The 17,142-nt window shown below is 29.6% G+C and overlaps 1 pseudogene; it reads right to left on the reverse strand.

Annotated features, from left to right (window-relative positions):
• The window catches only part of LOC107001258, a 63,382-nt pseudogene extending 50,923 nt beyond the window's left edge, over window positions 1-12,459 (reverse strand).
• Window positions 12,460-17,142: the final 4,683 nt, after the last annotated feature.

A 17,142-nucleotide genomic window follows, 5' to 3' on the forward strand; every position in this document is an offset into this window, starting at 1 on the left:
CTTGGGGATAAGAGTTTATATAAACTCAAGTCATCATTTAAATGATCTAGCTCTCATGGGTATTAATGTGTCTTACTTTTAGATTATCACGTAATTTAAGCTAGTGAATCCACTATATTAAGAAGTCCTATGCAATGATAAAGTATTGCACAGTTCTGGCAGTGTGGGCAAGACATTGTATCACCACTTAGTCTAAAAGTGGTACTTGTCGGTTAGTGAATCTCTATAAGAAACTATATAACTTTCATAAAAAGTAAAGTTGNCCAACTTATTGATACAAAGCCAGCGGTGTCAGTAAGTTACTTAACTGGAACAAGTAAAACGAATATTTAATTTTGCGGAAGTAGAATAATAAGATCGGATTTTTTTTAAATGAGAGAAAATCCCTCTATATATAGACAACAAAGGTTAGTCTGAACAAATGTTTGTTCTTCCTTATCGGAAAGGTTACAACTATTTGAAAAAGTTGCAACCCTTCAGAAAGTTAACAAACCTTTCACAAAAGTCACAACTTTTCATTAAAGTCGCAACTTTTCATAGTAAGAACTTTTAAAAGACGTCACAACTCTTCATTAGAGTCACAAAATTCTTCCTTAAAGTCTCCACTACTCGTAAAAGTCACATCTTTCATGAAAAAATGAAGGCTAGTTTTGGAAATAAATAAATTTAAAAAAAAATTGTTGCTTGTTGTTGCGCCACATAGGCAGGCCTAGGATTCTCTTTCATATAAATATATGATTAGTTCTCGACACGAGTTTTTCATGTAAGTCGCACGAGTATATATATAATATATTCGTGGGACTTACATCCAAAACTCGTGTTGAAAAATATGTATATATATATATATATATATATATATATATATATATATATATGTATATATTTATTTATATATATGACATTTTCTTTGCTAATTTATATTTAGTTAGTATTTCATGATTTAAACAGAGCCAAGGTAAGTTCTTAACTCTCAAACTTTAAATATAATTATCATTCTCACACCCATACTCGTACATTCAATGTACTGATGCTAGTTGGCCTGGATCGCCTTATGATGAAAACCCTTGAGAATCCCTTTATATCTTTTTCAGTATTTTCCTTTATTAAATTGTTGTGGGGTCTGTCCCAAAATTCATCATAGTGTTATAGAGGCTTCATCGATAGATAGTAAGTCAGATATTCAGATTTTTAAGTCTCTCGTTATTTTGCATTCATATATTCTATTTTGAGACTTAAGGGTCATTTTGGCCAAGATATGAAAGTAAGATATTTATGATAAAGATTACTTGTTTTAATATTAATTTAAGTCATCCACTAAGTTAATTATGGAATGCCAAGGCTTCGCTCAAGTCAACAATGGTCATTGGGTGCCAGCAACATTCAGGGTGTAGGCTTGGGACGTGACAATTGAGCTTATGGCTTTTTTTTTATTGCAAAAAATTTTGACGTTTCAAATTAATTTCATTTTTTGAAAAATTCATTCCACCTGTTGTGTTGAAAAGTGTCTATTATCATACGAATTTATGTCTCAATTTTTGATCAATATTGATGAATTGAATAGTTCTCTCAATCGAACAAAGACAAATGTACGACTATAAAGTGAACAAGTGAATTTACATATGAAATATGTGAACTCTATGCATCTTGTTGTGATTAGCCATATATCAAATGGATTTCTCATGTGCTGATCATTGCACACCATTGAAAGTGTGTAGTCTTTTTTGGATTTAGTACTGATACCTTGTGTGATGACCTTACTTTGAACCATGCATTACTAAACCTATAATGTGCCATGTTAGTCTGATTGATTAGAAAGGTGTCCTCTTTTGAAAGATCGTACGCAATTTTAATGAGTCTGAGCCATATTAAACATAAACCTCTTTGTTGACCTACCTGTGAGCGTGTAAAATTATTTTGACCACCCCTTGAGCCTTACCCTTCTTCTGAAGAAAAATTGATTAAACCTAGACAACTATTCAACCACCACCTACAATCTTCATGACATGTTTTTATTCGTAAATCTCTTCAGCTCGGACAAATTAGAATAAAATTCTAGTTGAACTATATTTTCTCGAAACTGCTCCCTTGGGACAAGACCTTGATCTTTGGTTGAGTTACTAACTATATACAATCGTAGACATTTATATTGTAGGTTAGTGTCATATGTCAAGAGAAGCATAAATTCTTCAAACCTAGAAAAACATTGCAGGTTTCTTTTCATACTTGCCCACCGAAGTATTGATAGAGTTTGGATGTGAATTTGGGATCATCATACACTATTCATATAGTTTTTATCTATCTTTTGGATTCACTTGTAGATCTTTCTTACATTGAAGCTCGTTGGAAGGAAGATTTGTGTAACTCATGGATTCACTTGAAAGTATTTGCTGAGGCCTCAAAAGGTAATTTCTGAATTAAATTTCAGCAAGCTTTTGTGTAATGACATAATTGTATGTGTTCTATCATAAAATATATACTTATCTATTATTCATGTAACAATTAATATCCGGGCATGCTTGCGTTGTCCATATAATTTTATGATAGTAGTAACATTAGAGCTTCTACTAATTTGTATTTCGTGATGGTTTGTTTTGGCATTGTTTGATGACACTAGCTAAACCTTCTTGCTTTGTTGCAGTTTAAGATAAATAATTTTTAACGACATTTTATTAGAGGGATATAGTGCATATGTTTTATAGGTCCATCTAAACCCTGTATTTTTAATATGAAACATACATAAATGTGTGGAAAAAAACTAAAACTATGAAAACTGTATAAAAATATCTAATTGTGAACACATAATTTTAAATGTACAATGAAATTAGCATTAAGAATTTAAGATTTAATATATATAGTTTAATTTTTTAATCGTAAATCTATCTCCAGATGATGTCATTATCCGAACTTAAATTTCTACAAAGAAATCATGAACAGATTATAATAAAAATGTCTATATCCCCATATTACACTCCATTGTTTATTTTTTAAGACAACAAAATGATAAGTTTCTGTATATTTTGTAGGGTAAAGTAACTTAGATGGATAGAAGAGTTCTAGAAAAAAATATCATTCTAATATCATACTCCACTGAATTTGCTTAAAATGAAAGGTTGTTTTGTGGAATACGAGAGAGTTATACATTGTTATTAGATATTGTGCCCTTTTAATGTTTTACAGGCACGTGTTTATCTAATGTTATTTGGTTTCAAACATAGGTATGCATATTTGTGTATTCACATAGAAAACACAAAAGCCTAAAAATCATATTTTATATAAAAGAAACTTTCGACCCGCCTACGTGGTGCAATTTCAAACCGTAGTTCTCTTTTGATTTAATTATTTAAATAATTATCATTCCCTTTTCATGAGAAGTTGTGAAATTTATGAAATTTGCAACTTGTATGGAGAATTGCGACTTTTATAAAATAAAAATTGTGACTTTTTCATAAAATTTATGACTTTGTTGAAGAGTTTCGGCTTTTATGAAAAGTCGTGACTTTTGTAAAAGGTTGTATCGTCTTCGAAGCGTTGCAACTTTTCAAATAGTTGAAACCATTCCGATAAGACACAATAAATATTTGTTCACATTTTCCTTTGTTGTCTACAAATAGAGGGATTTCCTATCTTTTGAAAACAACAAAAAATTTGAACATTTTGTTCTTCACAACTAAATATTTGTTCATTTTTCTTCTTTGATTGACCCACTCACACCATTTCATATGTGATAGATACTCATATGTATTTTTATAGACATTATCTTTTCTTATTTTATTAAGGATAAATGATAAGATGTTATAATTTTCATCTTCCTTTACATTATTAATGTCTGTTACTGTGTAATTTTTTATGTAGGATAATATAATATTTTAATTTTAATGACGAATAGGTTTTTATGTATTATTTTATAAATTCAATGCTACAAAATTACCGCGCGAACGCGGGTAATTTGACTAGTTAAGACAATATATTTGAAACTTTATTACATCATACATGAAGCATAATGATTTTTTGTATGTATGTGTGTATGTTTTATGTTTTTAATATATATACAATTATGCTTTATTATTATTACATGTATGTGCAAACTATCTAGTGCACATATCAAAGGAAAATGGGCATTATAGATTAGTAATTATGAACAAAATAATGCAGTTATAGTAAAAAAAGGGATTCAAAAACTACACTAAGTATCAGTAAAAATAAAATATGTCATATATCATCCATTAAAACGATATGAAATATGTACTTAGTTATTTTTAGATTCGAAAAAGTAAGAAAAACATGTAACTTACTCAATTGAAAAAACTAAAAGACTATTGTTGTAAGACTGAAAAAGATTTCTTATTTTATGTTTTCCACAAAAATCAAGGAATTCACGAATAATAATGTAAAATTGAAAGCAACAACCAATGTTCTCTTGTAAATGGGGCAAGTGTTATCGATCTTGTTCAACTTTTTAGGGAAAGCAATATGGTATACATGCCCACAATAGTTTCTTGCAAGGTCTGCTTATGAAAATTGACCCCTTAAGTCATAAAAAAACATAAAGTTAGCTATAAAGTTCATCAATAATCACTCTGAACTTATTATCTATAATAATTTGTTACTAGCTTTGCTTATATTTATGGCTGTTCCCAAGAACATGGACATCTGTGATTTCTTTTCTTTTTTGAAGTCGTTATCACATGTAACTTACTACAATATATCAGTAAGGTAGATTGAGTCTCACTACAGGGCCGGCTGTACGCTTTCAATATAAAGCATTTGCCTTTGGGGGCCTCAAATTCATGAAAAGAATAAATTGTGCTAAAAATTTTATAGAAAAATTAATTATTTATGATAAAAGTATATTTTTGTAAGAAAAGAAATTGTTTTATCCCATTTAACATCTTTTGTAGGTTGTTAAAAATAAGAATTAACAGTTAAATGTTTTGAAGAAAGTGAATTTAAAATTTCTTTTTCTGTTAAATTTTAGTTTCAAGCATTACTCTAAAAATATTAAAATGAGGTTTACCTAGTCATCAACTTTTTAAGTCAAATTCGATGGTTCTAACTCTTATCTTTATTAGATATTTATCAAATTATTACTTATATCTTTATGTTAACAAAACATATAATAATTGTATCACTTAAATGATGTTTTTGAATGTTGAGTTTATAAAAATATTACGTAAAACTATTTACTTATAAAACAATATTAATTCCGAATATTTTTCATCCAAATAGTGTAATTCTTTTAAAAAATAAATATGCTTATGAAGTGTATTTATATTTAAGATAGTGAATTAAAATTTCTCTTTAGACCCCCAATTACTTTTAACCACCCTTGAGTCTGCAGATTTTTGCATTAACGCATTCCATGTAAGGAAACCATTAATATCACTTCCATAGAATAGTTTTCTGGAAATTTTAATAAACCTAACTTTTCAATGAATTTAACATTTAGTTGCTTGTATTATTAATGTATGATCTACCATTCAATAAATCAATTCCCAAATGAGATCATCATCATAATGTACATTATCTCTCTTGAAAATTTTATCTGTAGAACCATCAAAATTTGTCTCACTTATCTTCCTCATCTTGAAGAATCTTGAGCATCTGCACTATGTTGTGAAACAGAACAATCTAGATCTTTTCTTACTCGCTCTCTCTTTTTACCTCTACCTTTTCCATCTGTACCTTTACTAGCTGCTTCTATTTATGTCTTTTTCCATGGAATTAAAAAATTCTACCTTCATTTCCTCAGTACGTTTGTTATCACATGTTTCTTCAATAATATCAAAGGGGAAGGCTGTTTCTTAGGATTTTGGCATTCACTATATTTCTTCTTAATTAAAATGGAGTCGGTAATATCACATCCAAAGAATGAGTTTCTAGAGTTTTTGATAAAGGCAAATTATTTAATGAATCATCCTTTGGAAGATTGCGTTTCTATTTATCTCTTACCTTGTTTTGATTTAGTGCATTGAAATCTTACTTTATTATCAATACCAAAAAATCTATCCAAACATTCTTTGATATTCATGGAGTTTTTTATTCTTTGAAACATTAATTCATTAACTCCAACATATTTTTTCTAAAAATAATTTCAAATATATTTTTGTGATTGGAGAAATTTAATTCTCTTTAAAATTTTTGTTAAGACAACAATAAAAAGAGTTGCTTTCGTTGTGGACTTCATGTTTTCTTTTCCATGTGACTCTTGATTTGTGTTATGGTGGGATTATTTTGTAACAGATTAATTTCATAATCCTCTTCAATGTCTTTCTTCCTAACGATCGAGGGCCTCCAAGTGATTTTCCGTTCTCACAACTCTATAAATGGTAATTTTAGTTGCTAAAACTAGCATGAGTAATTCATGAAAAACTATTTGTGAAATCCATCTTTTTCCCTCAGAGTTTCTTTAGAAAAATAGCTCTAAATGCCACCCATATGTTTTTAAAGAAAATAAATTTAGGAATATAACAATGGAATAAAAGTTGAAGGATAAATTACGTATTTCATTCCACAACTTTATATTATTAAGTATCAAAAGACATGTATTTACGGTCTAGATGAAACTGAAGTAGAAATTAACTCATAATTACTAGGTGTATAACTTAGTAGAACTATTGCAAAAGAAAATTTTGTAATTCTCAATCAAGGATTCGAAATATACAAAAAAGTGTCATGACCCGAATTCTGGAATCCGGATCGCAACCGGCGTCGTTGACCTCTCAGAGGTCGCAGATAGGCCTCCTCTTGCATTCATCACATTTATCTAATTAAATTTGCCGAAAATTTAAAACTTTATATATGTATGAAGTATACATAGACTTCATATAATTTATTAACGAGATATATCATATACTAAGATCAACATAAGAGAACAGTCATCTAACATAAAGAATCAATTCGAAACTGAAGATGAATATATCATAAATAGGTTGCCAAACATGGACTTATTACAAAGCTTTGAAATGAAGGTACGAAAGAGACGCTAGGGAAAACATCCACTATCTATGTCTAAAACTAAGGCTAGACTAAATCTGTATCATCCTCGAACTAATGAGGACCTACCAAATAGTTTGTTGAAACGCTGATGTCCAAAACATTTCAAGTGTTCTCAACCTATCCTCTGACCTGCACCAATAAAATCGTAAATAGTAGGGGGTTAGTACACCAGTTGTACTAAGTATGGGTATACGCACACATACACATAAAGCTTCTAATGATCAAAGAAAGCTCTTCCTAAACAACATGCTATTTCTTGAAAGCCTAGTGATTAGAATTTCGCAAATCGTTAGATGTGAATGGTGGTATGAATATGATGTATATTATTGAATTCAAAGAACAAAACTCATTTTCTATATTATTACAAAAACATTAGTATCATCCACATATTTTTTGAACAACTCTGGCGAAGATTTAAGATTTTCATCCTCTTAGGACGAGAGCTCCTCTTTGTACACTTAGATTATTTTTCAGTCTTTTTCTTCTTTTTGTTGTGTAGTTCAATAACTTCTTTGGTCCTATGTTTTAATTACAAGTGAAATGATTCATTGTAGGCCCATAGACATGAAAAATCGATGCAAGCAACCCAAGGACTAAGGAATGATTTCCCTGTTTTATAGTGAGTCATTCTTTACACTATATATTCATTACCTTTCATAAGAAATTCAATATTGATCATGTCATTGATTTCATTACTTTCATTTGTTATATATTATACATTTCATATACATGAAACATTGGAATCGTTGATGAAGCATAAGACATCTCAAGTGAGGGACCAACATCTGGGACCTCAACCCGAGGGCCTTCTTTAGCAAACACAGAGTCTGCTTCATTCGTTCATTCGTACTTCACATTATTCCTTTTATTCATTCATAGGCAGATATAAACACCATCTATACCTTGGATGAAGTTTAAGACTTTCATCGGGATCATGAAGTGCAATGACCAAGAATGACCTAATTTCATTACTTGAATCTGATTTCACCTCCCGATTGTCTTGCACAAACACCTTCGGTATCGTTCATTTCATTATCTTTCATACATTGAGGACCTCAACCTTAACCGACATTGATCATGTGAGCATCATGAAATGCAGTGTCTACCCCACACTGAAAAGAGGTTGAATAACAGTCCAAAGTGAACCAAAACATGCTAGCATACATGGGAATTGAACCTCAAAGATCCCTATATTGGCACTATAGGTTCGAAAACTAGGAGATATAAGGAGACCCATACCCGGCATGCCGGGTAGTATCATCTCATGAGAGTTACGTGAACCTCCGCCCTTCCCGAAAGAAGGCATCACCGCACAAAGCTAGCCAATCGGTGGTTAGTATAAAGTTCCATTTTATTCAACCCATACGTCTTGGAAGCTGGATTCTATTATGAGGACATCATAGCTCAATAGATGATTTCTCATATCATCATTAGTATTAAGTATTCATCAGTCTCAATACTTTGATTAGAGTGTACATAGAGATTGGTCTCTTTATAAGCTTTACACTCTCACAGGTGAGTATGTTTTGGTAACATTTACTTACACTATTGATTACTTGTCATCCTTTTCTTTATATCAATGAAATGAGAATTGTCCTTAAATAACATCTTTGGTGTTAATGAGACTTGACTCACACATTCTTATACCTTCATTCTTTTTAACATAGTAGCTTAGATGTAAATGAGGCTTGTCTCGCTTCTTTTAACACCTCATTCTGATCACGCTCTTAACCAAGACATCTTTTGTTATGTTATCAGTCACGTTAGTTGCTTATTTTCGTTTGATAGCTTCATATTATCGTTTATGGACGATGAGAACTTCACTAAATGAATTACATATGTTCATAGTTTATTTGGTTAGTGCATGTTGGGACTTGTCCCAATGATTGGCATGCCTTTGGATAAAGATTCATTGAATTACATTAGATGTTATTATATTGTTATTTTAATACTTCGGCTATATATGATTGGCACAAAATTAGTATTGGCCTAGAAAATTTTAAAACTTACTTCATAGCCAATTTATTGGCACAAGCCAACGTTACACTCATTCCTGTTTAGTTTGGTATACCTTAGACATTATCTAATCTTTTGATTATTTAAACATAATATTATATACAATTTCATTCATCACTCTTAGACGATGTATTGTTAGTCATTATATTGGCATAAGGCAGGCAATTCATTAAAGTATAATTTCATGGAATCATTCGCCAATTCCATATTTTGAAAATAATATTGTAGACAAATTTATTGGCATAAGACAAACTTTCACTACACTTGAACTTTTAATCTTTGATTAACTTACAAGAAAAATTCAATGCTTGGTTTGTCCAAGCTATGAAGCTATTTTGGCATTATATATTCATGAACTAGCTTTAATTCTTTATGAAAGTTATAACTACTTATTCAATGCTATTACGTTCACAAGTTCGTGTGGATAGGGTATGTTTGGACTTGTCCCATTTATTGGCATGCCCTATGCTATGAGTTCATTGATGTAGAGATTTGTATCACTTTGTTAGTGTAACATCACACATATTGGGAGATAATATTTTGGACAAAGTTTTGCTAGCCAATTTTTTGGCATAAACCAAACTTTCACATGTGGTGGTCATTTAAACTTCATCTGTTGTAATCCAAACTTTTTATATTCAATTAACTTCTAATTATGATTCAATGAAAAACATATAACAGTAGACTCAACTTCATAAACAAATCATAACAACTTCATCTTTCTCGAAAACAAAACTAAGCATTATGTCATTCCTTAATCTGTGTAACTAATTACTCAAACATCAAAATCCAATCTATAGATCTCATTACTCATTAATAAATCAAGAACTTATAAAATAAGTTATAACCACATACCAACAACATGTTCAAGATTACATCTATATACATAAAGAATCGAAAACAAGGATAACTAGGGAGATGGACGTTCAACAACACCATTGGGAAACAACCCTAGTTTCGAAATTCATGAGTTTGAAACTTTTGAAAAGCCTCATGGAGAAAGAACTCCATGAGACCAAACCCATACCTTAATAGTAACTTAATCTAAGAAGACCACCTTAATCTGAACCTTGAAGAAACCTTAACAATAAAATTGAAAAATCGTCTATGAAATTTTCTATTTTTTTCTTGTGCTTTGTTCACTGTTTTCTCAGACTTTTTTCTGGTTTTAGTCGTGTATTTGTTTTAGTTTTAACGTGGTTTCTAGGTTTAGGAAATGACCTTGACTTATTCAACTTAGGGTTTAATAAGTTAATTAAATTAATTAATTAATAATTACTAAACAAACCCTCCTAAGTTGACTAAACATATGAGAATATTGACTAGACCGAAAATCATAAATTTTTGGTGTTGGCGATGGTTTAGGTTAACATTTTTAATTATATTCATTTATTAAATCCTTAATTTAATTTATTTAGGGACCTATGGCATGTAATAAAGTATCCCTAAGTCATTGTAGTCATAAGCAACCCTTTAGGACCATCCTAGGTTAAGTACTAGGATGTTTCTTGTATTATACTAGGTTTGTATAAAAATTTATGTTTGACCCCTTTTAATTTAATTAATTAAATGTATAATTTAAATAAATAACTAATATAAGGTAGTTAATAAAGTACCTTTAAGTCATTATAACAATAACAAATCCTTTGGACCATCCTAGGTTAAATACTAGACTGTAATTTTCTTGTCTCAACCGAAATCTTGAAACTTCTTTGTTATTTCGGTTTTGACCCTTTAAATTAATAAATTAAGATGATAATATATTTAATTAAGTAGACTAGGGTACTTTCTAAAGTATCCTTAAGTTGTTCGGACCTAAACTAACTCTTTCGACCATCCTAGGTTAGGTACAAGGTTGTCCCTTTCTTGTCTTAACTGAAATCAGAAAATTCCCTGTGTAGTGTTTGTTTTAACCCTTTTAAATTAATTAATTAATTTGCTAAACTTTGTCAGGTGCACTAGTGGGTCCATTCTGGTTAGTCCTAGGTTAGTTATCTATTTGGTGCAGTAGGTTAGAGTCTAAATTTTTTTAGGAAGTTAGGCCCCACATAGAGTGGTCCCTTATGCACGTTTTTGTCCCTTTAACTACCCTAACCAAATTCGGTTAGGGTGGTTCTCTCCTTTGGTGCTTCTTCACATGTTTAGCACATTTGCTTGCACATGTGTTGGTTTTACTTTCCGAACTAACTATTATTTATGGTTCCTTTGGGAATGTTTACTTATTATCCCAAGGATCCTCACTATTTCCTTGGGCACTGCATCTCTACATGATCATTTTAATTGATCATGTGACATGGTATCTAGTGTTGACATTTGGATGCCTCATACCTTTTTGTGAGTTAAGGGAAAAAGCATTTTAGTTTAGGTCTTCATTACAGGTACATTTATCGAACAATAATCATGGATTGGGGTATGACAACCCCAAAAAGTATATTTCATATTAGTATATAGAAAATTGGCTAATATGCCTTAGCCAATTTTTCTATACTATGCCCAATATTTCTCAATATTCGGCATAGGAGTTCCTATGTACCCCTAATAGGTTATCCTAAGGGCATACTGGCTCTTCATTAGACATATGATTTTCCAGAATGTTACAAAAAGATAACAAGGCCTTCAATCTTGAACCTAACCAACATAGCTCTTATGCTTCTGTATTATTTTCTTGAAGCAATGTCGAGAAAGCTAGAAGAGTCTTTGTATCACCTCTGGGATGATTTTGACTATATTCAAGAAGAGTCGGACATTTGAAGTCAAGATATAGTCAAGGGTTGTTATAGTCCACCAATTGAGTTTGTGGACTCACAACCGTATCTTTGTCTTGAAAAAGAAAGAAAGCAAGTGTTTTTCTAGGAGTCTCGTTGTTATCAACTAGTTTATGCAAGGAACTTTTGTATCTTCCATTTGATGAGGCCTGCAAAACGACAAACACTAAATATGTTACATTTAAGTTGTAAGTCTAAGAATCCATGATGTATATCATTATGCGTCATGTGGAAACATCATATTATGTTTTTCACTAAAAATGCATTATTTGGTTAATTGCTTTAGTTTATATTATTTGTATGTAATACATATGCAAATAGATTAGCTTATTATATATTTCTAGTATGTAAATTTGTTTATGGTAAATATTTTGCCTTCTTTAACCACAAAAGCATTAAAATATGACAGGAGGATTACCATTCGTTTTCAACAAAAACCCGAAGTCCGCTAACATAATCTTGATGGAGAATTGTTAATGATGTTGAATCATAGTTAGGACCGATTTCTAAGGTGAGCTCGAGTTTATGGCACTGGACATAATTGAGTCTTATTATGAATTTATTATCTTCAAAAAAACACTTTCAAGTGGCTCTTTCGTACACCTAGTCTCATCCCTAAAAGTTTCATTATCTTAAGTGAAAGTGTTCTCATGATATTTCAATAATCTTGATAAACATTCATCTCTTATTAAAGTTAAAAAAAGGTTAATTCATTTACATAATATAAAATAGGAGTCATGTTTTAAAGTAAGAAGCAAGTCAAAGTAAGTTATTAAAGTTTTCAAAGAGTCACAAACTATCATCTTAACTTTGATTTATGATTCAAGCTACAAATTGAGTACAGAGTAAAAAGTGGAATTAAATTCTCAAAACCTATAAGGGAAATAAGTATTCCCTAAGAGTTAACTTTTAAGTCAAGTAAAGAGCAAGAGTGGACTTCATTTCTAAAAATCTATAAGGGAAATAAGTATTACCTAAAGGCTTATAAATGCCTCACATTTAAATTAAAAGGAAACTAAGAGTTCCAAAAGAGTTTTGAACTAAAAGGGGAATATTGATTCCTCAAGGGGCTTTTTAAAGCTAAAGAGTTCAGTAAATTATCTTAATCCGAAGTAAGGATGTTTTATTAAATTTATGAGCTAAAGTATGTTTTGGGAGTAGTATTGAGCACCGATATGGAGATGAGAATTCATTTTAACTTAATTCTACATGTAAACAATGAATCGATCGTGGGAATTGACGGGTCACAATTTTTAGATTATCACGTCACTTTATCTAGTGGATCCATCAAGCAAATTAATGTCTTGTACCGATGGAAAGGTATAGAAAGATCCTTGGGTAGCCTGAGTTAAAACATTATATCGTCACTTAAGCTTAGAGTGATGGTTGTCAGTCAGAGAATAGTGTATTTTTCTGAAGAAATTAGACTTTACTTTATTCTCCTTTTTTAATTTTAAGAAATATCTATAAGTAGGATTCTCTTAACTTAGAAAAAAATTGAATGTTTCTAAAACTTCTTGCCCACCCAAGTATTGAGAGAGTTCTCATGTGAATTAGAGATCATTGTAGAAGGTTACATAACCCTTGTCTATCTTTTGGATTCACTTGATGATCTATCTAACTTGGGAATTCGTTAAAAGGAAGAAACATTTTAGTTGTGGATTCACATGAATGTATTTGTTCACGCTTTAAGAGGTAATATTTGAATGAAATTTCAACAAGCTTATGTGTTCTAGCATAATTGTATATGATCTAGCGTAAACGATTGGGTTTTCTTTATTATTCATTTAGGCACTAAGATTCTGATATGCTCTATTGCGCATATAATTTTCTAACTATTCGAATCAAGAGCTACTTTTGAATCTAAATATATAGCCTAATCTAGTTGTACATACTTTTATTATGTATATGAGTCTTCTTTTTCTTCGTATTAACGTATATAATGACAGAAAAGGAAGACAATGCATGTGTCTGTGGAAAATGTGTTCAAAGTGGTGTTAATATTTTTTGGAAAATATAATATGTAATATTTATCAAATAACATACACAGTTTACCTACATGTGATTGTTCCTTTATATTAGAGAAGAATAAGTTTTTTGTATAAAAGAATCATTATTAGTTTTAATGACAAAAGTGGATTGTTGAAAAATAGTATTGGGATATTTTTCCCTTTTTCTAATTGTTTTTCGTTTTATAATTATATTAGCTTTTATTTCCTACATATGCATGTATAATTTAAGAATTAAGGATTGATAAATAATTCGTCTGCAATTAATTATTTATTTTATATGGCAAATTTTTTATATATACATATATATGAATTGAGAATTATGATTGTTAATATGATACAATAGGATGCTTTATTTAATGGAGTCATTAGAAAATACTCAGTATAACATGTAAAAATTGTCCTAAATAAATGTGTTTTAGTAAAGGTTTGTTTAATCAAGTGGATATTATACATTAGATATTAGTAACACTCAATACATTAGAATATATATTAAAGGTTTTCATTGATATGAGCGGTAAAAAAGTAATATCTTGAATACTCGGGTGCATTAATCGATAGGGCAATTTGCCATAAAGGTGTGTATGTTTTAATCAAAGGAAACACATGTAACATTATGCTCATGAGATAATTATTAAAGGAGAAGGAAATTTAAATAAAGTTGTGGGAATCTTTAACTATGCTTATAATTCTTTTCAAATTTGGTCATTTTTTACTTGGTCATGAATTTTTTTTATCTCTGATTGACTTGAAATTTTATTGTTCCCTTTAATATCATTTTGATGAGTTTTAAGTAGTTTGTTATATTAAAATTTAATTTGAATATGATAATATCATTATTTGTATCAGTCATGTTTATGTTGCATTTGGAATATGATTGTACATAGTTATTTAACATGAATTGATGTGTGATAGGAATGTAGACATATTGTTTTAATTTTTTAAAAATGATTAAATCACTTAAATTTAAAATTGTAATAGCTTTTGGAATAATTTTTCTTTAGAAACATCAATTTAACTTAAATTTTGTGAGCTCATTGATAACGGTCTAATAAAAAGTAGTCATTGCTATGTGGTTATGAATTAAATCATTCATTGGAATTTAAATGTTATTTAGTATGAATGAAATCATTTATATTTATTTTATTCATGTTATATGTAGTATAATATTACACATGATGAATTAACATGAATTGATATATGATATGTATATAGATCTGATTATTTTTTTAAAATAATTTGAATATGAATTTGATCAAAACATTGGAGATAAAATTATTTTTGAACTATGAATGATTAGAAGTTTGGTAGGCTCATTAGAAACGAACAAATTAAAAACACTTATTGTTATGAAGTGATTTGACAATTATAGGTTGTTTAGATATGTTTTTAGATATTTTTTGTTTTCGGAAAATTAATTTTAATGAAATTTACTCAACTAAGATATAGTGGTGATTGACACTATTCAGTATGGTCTTCACGACTTAGTTTTAGTTAAGTATTAAGTTAATGTGTTGCCTTCGACCTTCCTCCATTTCAGGTGAAATTGATACAAGTCATTAAAATTTAATCTCTAATTTTGATAACTTGTGTTGACTCTCAATACCTCAATAGTATTACAATGGAACAATGAATCAAGAGATAATAATATTGACATGACATTGCTAACATATACTCTCCATCTGAGTTACTTTTGATCTAAATTTGTTGTAGTGAATATCTTACTTTACAAATGTATATTGCATTAGTAGTTATTTTTTCTATCAAGATTTGTTGTTCAAGATACATGAATATCTAAGAGGTGTGTTTTGAATTCTAGTTTTCAATATATTCATAAAAATTTTGATTTTTAGAAAAAATTACTCAGACAATTTAAATATTTTTTAGAATTTTGTCCTTTATTTATGATTATTATATAGGTTTTTCAAATGATAATATGTGATAGGAATTACAGAACGAAAAATCATAAATTGTATTTTGGACAAACAATATCTTTTGACCAAATTAATCATAGTTTTGTAATTAAAAAAAAAGGGGAACTATCATTGATCAAAAATTTGATAGATTCATAAGAACAACCTAGTAAGAAATATTATATTTTGGGATTGTTATATGAGTTTTTGGTCATATTTGGTTATAGGGGTCTCTCCCTTCATTAAAAAAAATTGAAAATTAGTGAAATATTAATTTTATGTGTTGGCTTTGACCATTGTACCCATCAAATCAAATCAATGCACGTCACTATGTTTTTAAATCGTCTAATTTAAATAATATGTACTACCTCTCCTAAACTGAGTAATATATGAATGGATATATGAAACGACATGTTTTTCACCTTACTTAAACTAACAGTAGACTCTCGATCTAAGTAAGGTCTATATAATTCCATGGAGTGAATAATTGGTCATTGTACATGTATATTGCATGAGTATTTCTCCAATCCCATCGATTTACTATTCGAGATTTACGGATGTATATGAATAAATGAACCCTAAATGTTGTTATTTAGTATTATTCGAAATATTATGATCTATTTAATGTATTATATATTATTCTTAATAGACATTACACACCAACTTAGAACTACATAAGCTTTTCTTTACGTAGAGATAAAATATTTATCCAAAGAATGCAATATAAATGTACCTTAAGTTAGGAGGAATTATTTTTAATTTCTCTCTAGAGTATAAATTTACCTTAGTATTTAATATATTTCTTTGTAACTCTCCTATCTTTGAGTTTGATGAATATTTCATTTTTTGTAGCATATTGATGTCCTCTTTTTAGTATTATCTCTCATGAATTGAATTATGTTAATCTATCCTTTAAAAATACTGAAACTTATATGTACATTATATAGCGTCAAAGTCATTAATTCGGAATAGAATTTGGAGGTTGGTCAATGAATGGACATAATAGTTCATAGAAAGTTTAGTCACTACAAATCGTGATATCTAACTGAATCATTTCAAAATAAAGCAGTTTAAAACAAGTGCAATATAAATAAAAGTTGTTTAAAAACATGATGTCAACTCTCTCTAGATAACAAGGATACAGCATAACTATTAAATGAATATGAAATACTATTACATGATGTATATATTTATTCAATAAATTCTTTGGGAGTTTCTCTATCAAAAAACAATCACTAGGGAGTTATAGTGATGATACAACACTACTCGGCCCACGCTATCCGTTCATCCTAACCTTGCGAAGGTATAGGACCTGAACTGCCTAATGGATCCACTAGTAAAGTGAGAAAAAAATTCATCTAAAATGTATGACCCTTTTCTACGCATTATGGAAAAAATGTTTTCATGGAGACTTGAGTTAATTTGAAACTCGCACCCCAACAT

This window comes from Solanum pennellii, chromosome 10, assembly GCF_001406875.1.
Source record: "Solanum pennellii chromosome 10, SPENNV200".
Taxonomy (NCBI): domain Eukaryota; kingdom Viridiplantae; phylum Streptophyta; class Magnoliopsida; order Solanales; family Solanaceae; genus Solanum; species Solanum pennellii.